This window comes from Bos indicus, chromosome 4 (assembly GCF_029378745.1).
Source record: "Bos indicus isolate NIAB-ARS_2022 breed Sahiwal x Tharparkar chromosome 4, NIAB-ARS_B.indTharparkar_mat_pri_1.0, whole genome shotgun sequence".
In the NCBI taxonomy this organism is placed as follows: Eukaryota; Metazoa; Chordata; class Mammalia; order Artiodactyla; family Bovidae; genus Bos; species Bos indicus.
Window position 1 is genome coordinate 118,872,521 of NC_091763.1, and position 12,543 is coordinate 118,885,063.

The 12,543-nt window shown below is 52.5% G+C and overlaps 1 non-coding gene across 1 annotated transcript; it reads right to left on the bottom strand.

The window, feature by feature from the left end:
• Positions 1 to 8,477: 8,477 nt before the first annotated feature.
• On the bottom strand, positions 8,478 to 8,603 carry LOC139182851 (U6atac minor spliceosomal RNA). The gene has a single exon (XR_011566420.1). It is a non-coding gene; the product is annotated as a U6atac minor spliceosomal RNA (small nuclear RNA).
• Positions 8,604 to 12,543: the final 3,940 nt, after the last annotated feature.

Sequence of the window (12,543 nt, forward strand, 5' to 3'; positions counted from 1 at the left end):
CCCTGAGCTCCCTAAGGACCAGGAAACATGCCCCCCTACGCCCCCATCACCCCAGAGCCCTGAGTTCCCTAACGACCAGGAACCACCTCCCCCCCCCCGTCAGGACAGGGGGCCCACCAGCTGGCAGAGGACCTTGGCTCTCCCGGGGTGGCTGGATCGTGGCCGTGCCCCACAGGGACGTTGGCCAACAGCCCCCTCCAGATTCAGCTGCAGCTCTGAGAGGATTTAAATCCCGTCCAGTTGGATCTGGTTCCTCTGCCTCTATCGTTCTGACCCACAAATCCTGCTAATACCATGACTTTTTGCCAAGTGATGAGGGGCTAGAAAGACGAGGGGCGTCCAGCTGCTGTAAGGGCACTGAGAGCCACGTGGGTGCAGACAGAAAGGAAAGGAATGTGGGCCATGGCCAGCGGGCGCCAGGCAACCGGAGAGCTGGGTGCGGACACGGGCTTGCTCGCCTGTCATGTCAGGTAAGCGAGACTTCCGTCACCTGATGCCGAGAGAAAGGGGCCCGGAGCTGGGCAGTGAGCCGCCTGTTCCCCCGGGAAACCACTGCGGGAGCAGTGGGACTCCAGCGGGCAGACCACGCAGGCGTCCTGGTTTTCCAGCTTCATACCTGCTTTCACTCTGGATAAAAAGGTGCAGTTAAGACAGACAAGAGCCCGCCTTACTTTCAGCCCTCGCGTGTGGCCGTCCCAAGTTGTCCCTGTCATCTGTTGAGCGGTGTGAGGTTTCCTGGGGTCATCCTGGTGATGGCCGTGGGTCTGAGAGCCGCACAGTGTCTACATGAGGGTGGCTGGCGGGCTCCCAGGCCTGCCTTCTTTCTGGAAAACACAGGCCTGCGTCGATGGCTGACGCCGCTGGTGCTCAGCGGGTGTGTAAGACGTCGTCAGGCGTGCAGGCGTGCCCCTGTTGGGGTCCCTTTGCTGGGCCTTTGGGCCCCAGCTCTCAGAGCCCTGGGGGCTCCTGCGATGCCAGCCCGAGAAGCTTCATCTCTAAGCACCTCTCAGCGGCTGGTGGTCTGCCTGCATCCTCTCCTCCCCGCCCCGGAGCACAGGGAGGCCTCTCCTTCCTGGAGGGTGACCGCTGGCCTAGCCGGCTGCTGAGCCAGTGTCCCCTGAGTCCATCAGAGGGTGAACCGGACACAGGACAGGAGCTGGCCAGGGACTGGGCACTGGGGCACGTCTGTGTGGCCCTCTTCTGCCTGCACAGCACAGGGGGCTGCTGGGGGGCAGGGTCACGGGAAGGCAGCCCGCCCCCCAGCGCCTGCGTTCCTCAGAGGGGCTCAGCCCCCTGAGCCTGACGCCCCCACGGCTGGCAGGACTGTGAGCCTGGGGCCTGCACCGAGGGAGCTCCCCGACTCCGGTTGGGAGGCCGCCCTCTGGCCACAGAATTGCCCCTGGCCCCCTAGGTTGCTCTTTGGGCCCTGGGCTGGCCATCAGTATCCTTCCAGCTGGAATGAGCCGTCTGGGCCAAGGTTCTCCTGGACCACCATCTCCAGCCTCTGGTTGCAGGAAGGTGTCAGCACGCATTTACCCATCTAGTCCATGAAAGTTTGCGGAGACCTACTCCGTGCTTCAGACCCTGGAAGGCACTGGGGGTTGGGCACGGGGCTGTGGGTGCTGGCTGGAGGGGTAGCCAGCACTGGGAGGGTTCAGGCCACAGCGATTCTGATGGACGTCCCCAGCGAGGAGAGGCCTGGCAGGGTCTACTTCCAAAGGGCCTGATTTCCAGGGCACGGGGTACAGAAGACACAGGTGCTGGGCGCAGCTGCAGAGAGCGGTCCCCTCGCAGCTAGGGGACTCGGGAACAAGAGGGAGCGGGCCTTCTTTCCAAGCTGGGGAGCAGACCCTAGGTGACCCCCGTGTGGGCACCGGCCCTGGGATGCCCCTCCTCCCCCACGTCTGCTCCACTCCACACCAAGCCTCCTAGGACAGGCTGGGAGTATCTTCCTCCTCCTGGACGTCAGAACAAAGTGGACACGCTGTGGACACAGCTGGGGATTCTACTGGGGAGAAAAATCTTTCCTTGCTCTTCTAGATTCTTTGGCCAATCTAACAGTTAAACTGACATAAGACAGATTAACAGGAAAAAAGCAACTTCCATCCCTGCGGGGGTCCCACAAAAGCTGAACTGACTCTAGATACATGCGTGCTCCGTCGTGTCTGACTCTTGGGCTCGTGCAACCCCGTGGACTGTAGCCCTCCAGGCTCCTCTGTCCTGGGGAGTCTCCTGGCAAGAATACTGGAGTGGGCTGCCATGTCCTCCTCCCGGGGATCTTCCTAACCCAGGGACTGAACCTCTGACTCTGATTCTTCTTACTCTTCACCCGCAGCATTGACAGGTGGGATCTTTATCACTAGCGCTGCCTGGAAGCCCAGGGTGACTCTGGCCCCCTTCGGTTACACATTAGATCATGTTCTTGCATGAATGTCTCTTTTCTTACCAGTGATGACAGTTACATGAGGCTACATAGGAAGCTTTACTTATGAGATCATACGTGCTAAGACAGCTCGAGGCAAAATGTCAGGAGGCCTGTAACCTGCGTTCAGATGGCTCAGCAAAAAGTGGAAAAGGAAGAGAGACTGAGCTGTGAGGAGGCGGCAGCAGTTGGCAAATCGAGGTGAAGATATCTGTTCATTCGACTGGTTTTTCAATTTTCCCGGAGTTCTGAGAAATTAAGAACTCAGAGTAGGGGGGCAGGGTCTGTGTTGAAGGGACAGTCGGTTAGGGCTGGGGGGTCAGGGGGCTGCCCTGGCTTGTCTGCCTGAACTGTGGCAGACCTGGGAGCCCTGGCTCCATCTGGCGGGGTGGTCCATTTGCTGGTGGCTACGTGCCGGGGAAGCCCTGTCCTGTGACCATAGGTTCCATTTCAACCCCAGACAGCCCTTTCCAGGTTCCTCTGGGCTTCAGAACAGGAGGGTGTGTGAGGGAGGCTCAGGAGGGGGGACATGGGTCTACCTACGGCTGATTCATGTGGATGTTTGGCAGAAACCAACACAATTCTGCAAAGCAATTATCCTTCAATTAAAAGTAAATGACTTTTTAAAAAAGTCAAATATGTTAAGAGATAAAGTAAAAAAGTAGCGGGGAGGCGGGTGGTGAGGGGAATACACCAGCTTACTGGGAACCGGGACACGGTCATCCTGCAGGGATGCTGCTGGAGAGGAGAGGCCGTCCGTTGGAGAAGCTTTCAAAGAGTAAGCGAGGACCCATGTGGCTTCAGTTACAGAACCCGCGCTCCTTCTCTCCGCTTGTCCTTCTCAGAGTGTAGGAAGTGCCCTGATGGGCGGCGGATCTGCGGGACCGGCAGGTTCCCTCTTCCTCCTCTTCTCAGCTGGGCGCTCTGTGTCCAGGCAGTGGGTCTGAGCTCTACGGGAGGGCGCCAAGCTGCTCTCACTCCTTTGCAGAGCAAGTGGTGGTCCGCTGGAGGAGGCCTCGCTGCCAGGAGTTCTTTCCTGTTCCCAGGCCCCCGAGGCTGCCTCGGGCACCCCTCTGCCTCGTCTCTGAGCCTCAGTTTCCTCCTCTGGAGATCTGAGGGTCCTGGTTCTGGGCAGAGCAGCCGTGGAGAGGAAAGGGGAAGGGCGAGCAGGGGCTTTGCCTGCTGCGAGCACTGGTGTGAAGCCAGCTGCCCAAGCGCATCTGGTTTGTTGCTTCAGATTTCCTCCAGGAGAGTCTTCAAAAGTGGTGATGCAACCCAACCCAGCGGCCAGAACTTGGAACACTTCCGTGGTGATGGAGGTATGCCGGGGTCCAGCCCCGGCTGATCCAGGGTATTCGAAGCGGGGACGGCGTTGGCGAGGATCAGGAAACAACTGCTTAATTAAACGTTAATCAGGATATAAAGAGTAATAGAATAAGGATAGCTCAGTGAGGAAATTCAGTGGAGAAAAGAGGCTGAATAATTCAGCCAGAAGGTAAGAGAAAGAACGACATGGTGAGGCCAAGTTTCGGTGAACAAGGCCCGCACTTTATTTTCCAAACTAGTTTTTATACCTTAAGTTATGCATAGAGGATAATGGGGGAAGGGGTAGAGTCATGCAGCAAGCCAGGCTTTCTGCCTGCAAACTTATCATATGCAAAAGCTTAGGTGATTTGCATCATCTTCTGGCCCAGAGGCCTGTTAACATTTTAAGACCTTTTCTTCAGAAAACTTATTTTTCTCTAAAGGTGGTTGGTCAGGAGCCACCCTCCAAAAGCATTAGATAAAGTTGCATTCCTACAGAGCAAAGGTGTGGTGGGCTATAACAAGAAAAAGAATTAACTCAAGGGTCCCAGGTTACAAACATTAAAGCTACTACTTACACCAATTAATATCAATACACTGCCAGGGACACAGCAGGTAAGGGATATGGAGACTTAGCAGCAAACATTGGCCCAACAAGTGAAAATCCCTTCACCAATACAATTTCTAATCAATCTTTTAACTACTCAAAAGAATCTGTGTTTAGACAGTTTAGAACATCTCCTGCCTCTCACAGTTGGGAGGCTCTGAACAATCACATGTGGCCGGAAAAACCTATTCAGGCAGGCTAGAGGACTTCCAAAGGAGTTTGTAGGTTAAACACTGTCACACCCAGGAATTATTAACTGGAGCTGTGAGCTAACTCTTTTTTCAGAGAGAGGTAGTGGGGGACAGCCCCCCGTAAAGTCAGAGGTGTAGGTGAAAGCACAAAGCAGAAAGTAGGCAGACTCTAGTTTTGGGGGTAGATGCTCGAGAATTTCCAGGGAGACTCCTGAGGCTTGATCCCGCCTTTGCGTATGCCAAGCCTCCTTCCTCATGACCTTTGCCAGGGGCGGAGCTCGCTCCCCGCAGAGGTAGTCCTCAAGCTTAGCCAGGCACTCAGTCCGAACCCTGAGATTCTCCATGAACCAAAGCCAGAGGCCGCTTTCCAGAAGCCGTGGGGGGAATGAACTCTGGGCACGTCCTGGCACCTGGCTGGCCTGAGGGTCATCCGCTCTGCATTTCTTGGCTCACATGGGAAATAATAAACGTTCTGTATGCGCTGGTTACATAAAGAAGAGGCCACGTGACTGAGAGGAAAAGGGACCCGACAGGCTGTACACAGTGGGCCGTGGGACCCCCGCCTCGGTCCTGTCGCCCAGAGTTCTGACTCTCCCAGGTGCCCGATCCTCCTCCAGAGAAACCTCATCACGTGCACTCCTCCCAGACAGCCTGATAGTATTGGTTTGCAGTCTGAGTGCCTCCAGGATCACGGTCTGGTTACCCTGCAGGAGCCCAGTCCCCTGGGGAAAGCTCTAATGGCTTTGTTTCAGGCTCACCGCCGGCTGCCCAAGTCTAGTCCATGCTGCCCAGGGGCTGGCAGGGATTGGCGAGTGGCTGGCGGTGACTGTTCCGGAGCAAGTGTTGAAGTCTAGTGAGAGGGACAGGGGGTGGGGCTGAGCTTCGGACAAAGCCTGTGCTCGCATATGACCGCCTGAGAGCTCCACCTTGGGCTTCCCTCCCATCTTTTCACTGTGATAAAAGACACTCAGCATGAACTTCACCGTGTGGACCATCTCTAAGGCTGGTGGGACACACTTAACCACCATCATCTCCATCACTCACCTTGTAAAACTGACACTCCGTCCTCAGTAAACGCTGACCCCCCCCCCCCCCCCGCCCCAACCAGCTCTTGGCTCCCCGCCCCCCCCCCCCCCCCCCCCCCCCCGTCTACTTTCTGTGAATTTGACGACCTTAGGGACCTCATGGGCTTCCCTAGTGGTGGTTCAGTGGTAAAAAAAAAAATCCACCTGCAGTGCAGGAGACTCGAGAGACGTGGGTTCGATCCCTGGGTTGGGAAGACCCCCTGGAGGAGGGCATGGCACCCCGCTTCAGTGTTCTTGCCTGGAGAATCCCATGGACAGAGGAGCCTGGGGGGCGACAGTCCATGGGGTCACACAGAGTCGGACACGACTGAAGCGACTGAGCACGCACACATAGGGACCTCAGTAGATGGAGTCTTAACGGTGTTTATTCTTTGGGGACTGGCTCATCTGCTCAAGGTCATCCCTGTTGGGGCAGGGGGCAGGCTGTCCTTCCTGTTTAAGGCTGAGCCGCGTGCTGTTGCGTGGGTGGACCACGTTTCGTTTATCCGTCATCCATGAAGGCACACTGGGCTGCTCTACCTCTGGGCTAGTGCGAATAATGCTGATGAACATGCTGTGCAAATGCCTCCTTGAGACCCTGCTTCCATTCTTTCATGTGTCTACTCAGGAGTTAGAACTGCTGGGTCACATGCTAGTCCTATTTTTAATTTAAATTATTTTATTTTATTAGCCCCACCGTGCGGGTATGTGGCATCTTGGTTCCCCAACCAGGGATTGAACGTGTGTCTCCTGCAGTGGAAGCCGGAAGTCTTAACTATAGGACTGCCAGGAAAATGCTTCTATTTTTAATTTTTTGAGGAACTAGAATACCACTTTCCCCAGCAGCTGCTCGGCTATCCCAGTGGGTGTGGTGAAGTCATAAACAGTGAACGGGAGATTTTTGTCCGAGTCGGACTCCTCTGACTCTGGCTTATGTTTTCACTTTCCTAATTGTGCTTTTTTTTTTTTTTTTTTAAATTAATTTATTTTTTATTGAAGGATAATTGCTTTACAGAATTTTGCTGTTTTGTGTCAAACCTCAACATAAATCAGCCATAGGTATTCATATATCCCCTCCCTTTTGAACCTCCCTCCCATCTCCCACCCCATCCCACCCCTCTAGGTTGATTCCGAGCCCCTGTTTGAGTTTCCTGAGCCATATGGCAAATTCCCGTTGGCTATCTATGTTACATATGGTAGTGTGAGTTTCCACGTTACTCTTTCCATGCAGCTCACCCTCTCGTCCCCTCTCCCCAGGTCCATAAGTCTGTTCTCTATGTCTGTTTCTCCATTGCTGCCCTGCAAATAAAGTCTTCAGTACCATTTTCTAGATTCTGTATATGTGCATTAGAATATGATATTTATCTTTCTCTTTCTGACTTCACTCTGAATAATAGGTTCTAGGTTCATCCACCTCATTAGAGCTGACTCAAATGTGTTCCTTTTTATGGCTGAGTAAGAGGAACTAAAAAGTCTCTTGATGAAAGTGAAAGAGGAGAGTGAAAAAGTTGGCTTAAAGCTCAACATTCAGAAAATGAAGATCATGGCATCTGGTCCCATCACTTCATGGGAAATAGATGGGGAAACAGTGGAAACAGTGGCTGACTTTTTTTTTCTGGGCTCCAAAATCACTGCAGATGGTGATCACAGCCATGAAATTAAAAGACGCTTACTCCTTGGAAGGAAAGTTATGACCAACCTAGACAGCATATTGAAAAGCAGAGACATTACTTTGCCAACAAAGGTCCGTCTAGTCAAGGCTATGGTTTTTCCAGTGGTCACGTATGGATGTGAGAGTTGGACTGTGAAGAAAGCTGAGTGCCAAAGAATTGATGCTTTTGAAGTGTGGTGTTGGAGAAGACTCTTGAGAGTCCCTTGGACTGCAAGGAGATCCAACCAGTCCATTCTAAAGGAGACCAATCCTGGATGTTCTTTGGAAGGAATGATGCTAAAGCTGAAACTCCAGTACTTTGGGCACCTCATGTGAAGAGTTGAGTCATTGGAAAAGACTCTGATGCTGGGAGGGATTGGGGGCAGGAGGAGAAGGGGACAACAGAGGATGAGATGGCTGGATGGCATCACTGACTCGATGAATGTGAGTTTGAGTGAACTCCGGGAATTGGTGATGGGCAGGGAGGCCTGGCGTGCTGCGATTCATGGGGTCGCAAAGAGTCGGACACGACTGAGCGGCTGAACTGAACTGAACACTCCATTGTGCACATGTACCACCACTTCTTTATCTCTTCATCTGTCAATGGACATCTAGGTGCTTCCATGTCCTAGCTGTTGTAAATAGTGCTGCAATGAACAGTGGGATACATGTGTCTCTTTCAATTTTGGTTTCCTCAGTACTCTTGCCTGGAAAATCCCATGGACAGAGGAGCCTGGTAGGCTGCAGTCCATGGGGTCGCGAAGAGTCAGACCTGACTGAGTGACTTCCCTTTCACTTTTCACTTTCACTCATTGGAGAGGGAAATGGCAACCCACTCCAGTGTTCTTGCCTGGAGAATCCCATGGACGGGGGAGCCTGGTGGGCTGCTGTCTATGGGGTCACACAGAGTCAGACACGATTGAAGTGACTTAGCAGCAGCAGCAGGGTATATGCTCAGGAATGGGATTGCTGGGTCATACGGTGGTTTTATTCCTAGTTTTTTAAGGAATCTCCATACCATATTCCATAGTGGCTCTATCAATTTACATTCCCACCAACAGTGCGAGAGTGTTCCCTTCTCTCCACACCCTCCAGCATTTATTGTTTATAGACTTTTTGATGATGGCCATCCTGACCAGTGTGAGGTGATATCTCATTGTAGTTTTGATTGCATTTCTCTAATAATGAGTGATGTTGGGCATCTTTTCATGTGTTTGTTAGCCGTCTGTGTGTCTTCTAAAAACAGTGGTTTGATGCCATGAGGTAAGTGGCAATGCCTCAGCCATATGCATGCTGTCAGGCCCGAGAGTCCCTTCCATCCTTGTCAAGGAGAGTGCTAGCCTTCTCTCCTTTCATACAATGCTGTGCTTTTTGATGAACAAAAGTTTTTGCTTTTAATGAGTCCAGGTTTTCATTTTTTTCTTTTATAGTAAATGCTTTTTGTGCCTGTACAAATATTTTCACCTGTGTTTTCTTCTAGAAGTTTTATAGTTTTAGATCGACATTTGGGCCTATGATATCCTTTTGAAAATTAATTTATTTTTGGCTGAACTAAGTCTCCATTGCTGTGCAAGCTTCCTCTAGTTGCAGAGAGCAGACTACTCTCTAGCTTTTTCATCACTTAAATCACACCGATGCGTCATTTTCACTGCCATGATACTGGCCAGCCAGTTGGGCATCAAGGAAAAGCCACTGTTTTCCTTTATCTTTTTAAAAAACTGAAGCACAGTTAGCTTACAGTGTTTCAGGCGCACAGCAAGCGGTTTGGTTGCACACATACATACAGGTATTAACTGTATTCCTTTAACAGGTATTTCCATTATAGTTTATCACAAGATATTGAACACGTCTTTCCTTGGGAACAACAGGGGACTAGTGACAGGTGGCCCTCGAGGTAAAGAGCCCGCCTGCCAACGCAGAGACGCAAGAGACGAGGGTGTGATCCCGAGTCGGGAAGATCCCCTGGAGGAGGGCACGGCGACCCACTCCCGTGTTCCTGCCTGGAGAATCCCGTGGACAGAGGAGCCTGGCGGGCTGCAGTCCACCAGGTCACAAAGAGTCGGACATTCCTAGGAACTGGATTGCTGGGTCATATGGTGCTTCTGGTGTGTGTGTGGGCTGGGGGGCATATGGGATCTTAGTTCCCTTACCAGGGATTGAACTCCCTGCAGTGGAAGCATGGAGTTTTAACCGCTGGACCACCAGACAAGTCCCTATTTTTAGTTTTTTAAGGACCCTCCATACTGTTCTCCATAGTGGCTGCACCAATTTACACTCCCACTGACAGTGTAGGAGTGTAAATTTCCCCATACCCTCTCCAGCCCTTGTTTGTAGACTTTTTGAGTGTTCTGACCTGTGTGGAGACTTTTGATTGACATGTTCCTGTCGGCCGTTTAAGGCAGTGTTCTGAGTAGAGAAACATATACGTTAAATATATATATGTGAAACTGCCCATGTCTCACTCAACACCTGGAGGTTTCACCATACCCTTTATCTGCGACTCTAATCTTCAGAGTCCAGCGCGCATACACGGCACAGCAGTCATTCCTATCTCACTGACAGGGAACCGAGGCTCCTGGCAGAGTCAATGTCACAGCCGGGCACAAAGCTAAGCTCGTGCCTCAAGTGCTGGTGGTCCCAACGGAAAAGCAGCCTTTCTCCTTCTCGGCCCCGGTGCTGGCACTCTGTCCCCTTCCCGCTCAGCCAAGACCACACTGTCCAGAGGTCCGGAAGCACGACCGTTTTCAGATACAAGCTCCTCCCTGGTCATTGTCTGTCGAGATGAAGGACCTTCTCTAGTGCTTGCCCTTTTCGCATGCTGAACATGTTCTGGAATCCCAAAGCTCCTTACAGCTCTCTGCAATCCATCTGTGTCCTCCTTGCCCCCTCCCCTGGGGCGTCCTGTGTCAGATGGGGGGGTCCCACCTCTGACCCCTCTCTCACTACACCCTCGACTTCCCATCTGTTTTAAAGGAACGTGAGTTTCTCGACTTTTACGCCGGGTTCCAAGCATCCAGACTCCTTGAGAATGACTTTAAGCTTCGCTTTCTCTCCAGCATCTTCTGTTCCTTTTCTGTCCATGGCCTCTTTAGTTAGAAACATGCAGGAATGTCTGTCTTTGCAGAAACAAACACAGCAAAGCCAGGTAAACACCAGGCCTTCCCGTGACCTTCTCTTTCTCCGTATCTTCTTTCCTTCCTTCTCTTTTGGGGACAAACCTGTCTAAGTCCTGCCAGGGTTTCCCAACAAGCACCAGGCTATAATCCAGTCTCCTGGAATCACTCCAGAAAAGGCCACCGACCTGCGAACCATGAACGGTTCTCAGCTCCCCTCCGTCTTTTCTTACTTGACGATGTTAACTATTTCCTGGGCTCACCCCTACCGCCAGCTTTTCGCTCAGCTGCTCCCTCTCTTCCCATGGCAATGAGGCTCTGAAGCCTTGGTGAGCAGCTCTGACAGGCCTTGGGAGGGCTGGGTCCCGGTGACACCACCTGCTGGGTGTTTCCAGCAGACCCCCATGGTCCCTTTTCCCCACAGCCAACATCTGCACTGTCTTCACCCACACCAGCTCTTCCTCCTGGTCAGAACTTCACAGTGTGGAATCGAGTCTTCCTTTCCTTCACCCCCACACCTTGTCAGGCACAGGTGCTCGAGATTTTTCTTTTTCTTCTATAACCCAAAAATGTTTCCAAGGTTTCACGGTCACCGTTTCCTTTCATTGTCCAGTGAAATAATTTGAGTCTCCTTCTGAAGTGACTGCAAGGATTCCCTGGTGGTCCAGTGGGTAAGAATCCACCTGCCAATGCAGGGGACTCGGGTTCGGTGGCTGGTCCAGGAAGATCCCACAACAAAGCCCAAGGGCCTCGACTACTGAGCCTGCAGGCCTAGAGCCGGTGCCCCGCGACGAGAAGCCACCACCGGCTGGTGCCCCGCGACAAGAGGCCACCGCAGTGCGAGGCCCTCGCATCACAACTGGAGAGGAGCCCCTGCTCACAGGAACTAGAGAAAGCCCCCGAGCAGCAACAGAGACCCAGGCTGGCTACATTCAATCAATCATTAAAAAAAAAGGTTAAAAAAAGAGAGTACATCTATTAAAAAATAATAATAATAACATGACTGCAAGAAATCCAGAACCTGTCCCCTCCCTGGGCTCCTCTTCTAGGGTCTCCGGGCTGGGATCCGCCCCGTGGTCACTGTCTTTGGAACACAGGCCCGGCCCCCGCTTCATTCCTCAAGTTGACCTTTCACATACAAAAAGATAACACCAGGCTGGAAAGGCTGATCCCCATTTCTGCAGCCCTGAGATGTCACAGAAGGAATGAAAACGCTTGGAAACAGCTCATGATCCGACATCAGTGATCACAGGTCCCCGGGCTCCCTGCTGTGTCCTTCCTCCAAGGTGGCCCTTCCAACCATCCTCCCAGCCAGGCCTCTACCCCCCACCCCGAGCCCTCCCTTCCTGTCCACCTTCTGCAGTTAAAACAGGCACAACTTTTGCAAAGATGCTCTTCTCCACAGTGTCACCACGTCACACAGCCCTCCAGTCGGCCTCTCTCCGCTAGACTTCGTTGACACCCGTACCTTGCAGAGCCAAAAAGGAGGTTTCCTTCTGAAATGAGAGGCCTGTCGCCATGCCTACGGTGTGGGACAGCTTTAGTTTTACAGAGTACTAATCAGTCATTCAATCAGCTTCTTGGTGACCCTTGGATGGATTTCCTCTGTTTGGAGTTCTCTCCACCCACACAGGGCTTCAAACATTAACTCTTCCTGGTCTTCCAGAACTCACTCAAGATGGCCGCTTCTGAATGGAGACGCAGATGTAGAGGGCTGACCTGTGGATGCAGTGGGGGAGGGGGAGAGCAGGCAAACGGAGCAGGTAGCATCAGCATATATACACTAGCCTGTGTAAAGTGGATTGTCGAGAGAAGTTGCCGTGTAACCCAGGGAGCCCACTCTGGTGCTCTGTGATGACCCAGAGGGGTGGGGTGGGGGGAAGGCAGGGGGGCTCAAGAGGGAGGGGCTATGTGTGTAATTATGGCTGATTAGAATCTGCCTGCGATGCAGGAGACCTGGGTTCCATCCCCAGGTGGGGAAGATCCCCTGGAGGAGGGCACAGCTACCCACTCCAGTATTCTTGCCTGGAGAACTCCATGGACAGAGGAGCCTGGGGGGTTACAGTCCTTGGAGTCACAAAGAGTCGGACACGACTGAACGATGAAGACTTTTCACTTTCCTTTTGCTTTTTTTTTGTTTGGATAGGTAAGAAGTAGATTTATTCAGATTCAGAGAGAAGCACTCTCCAT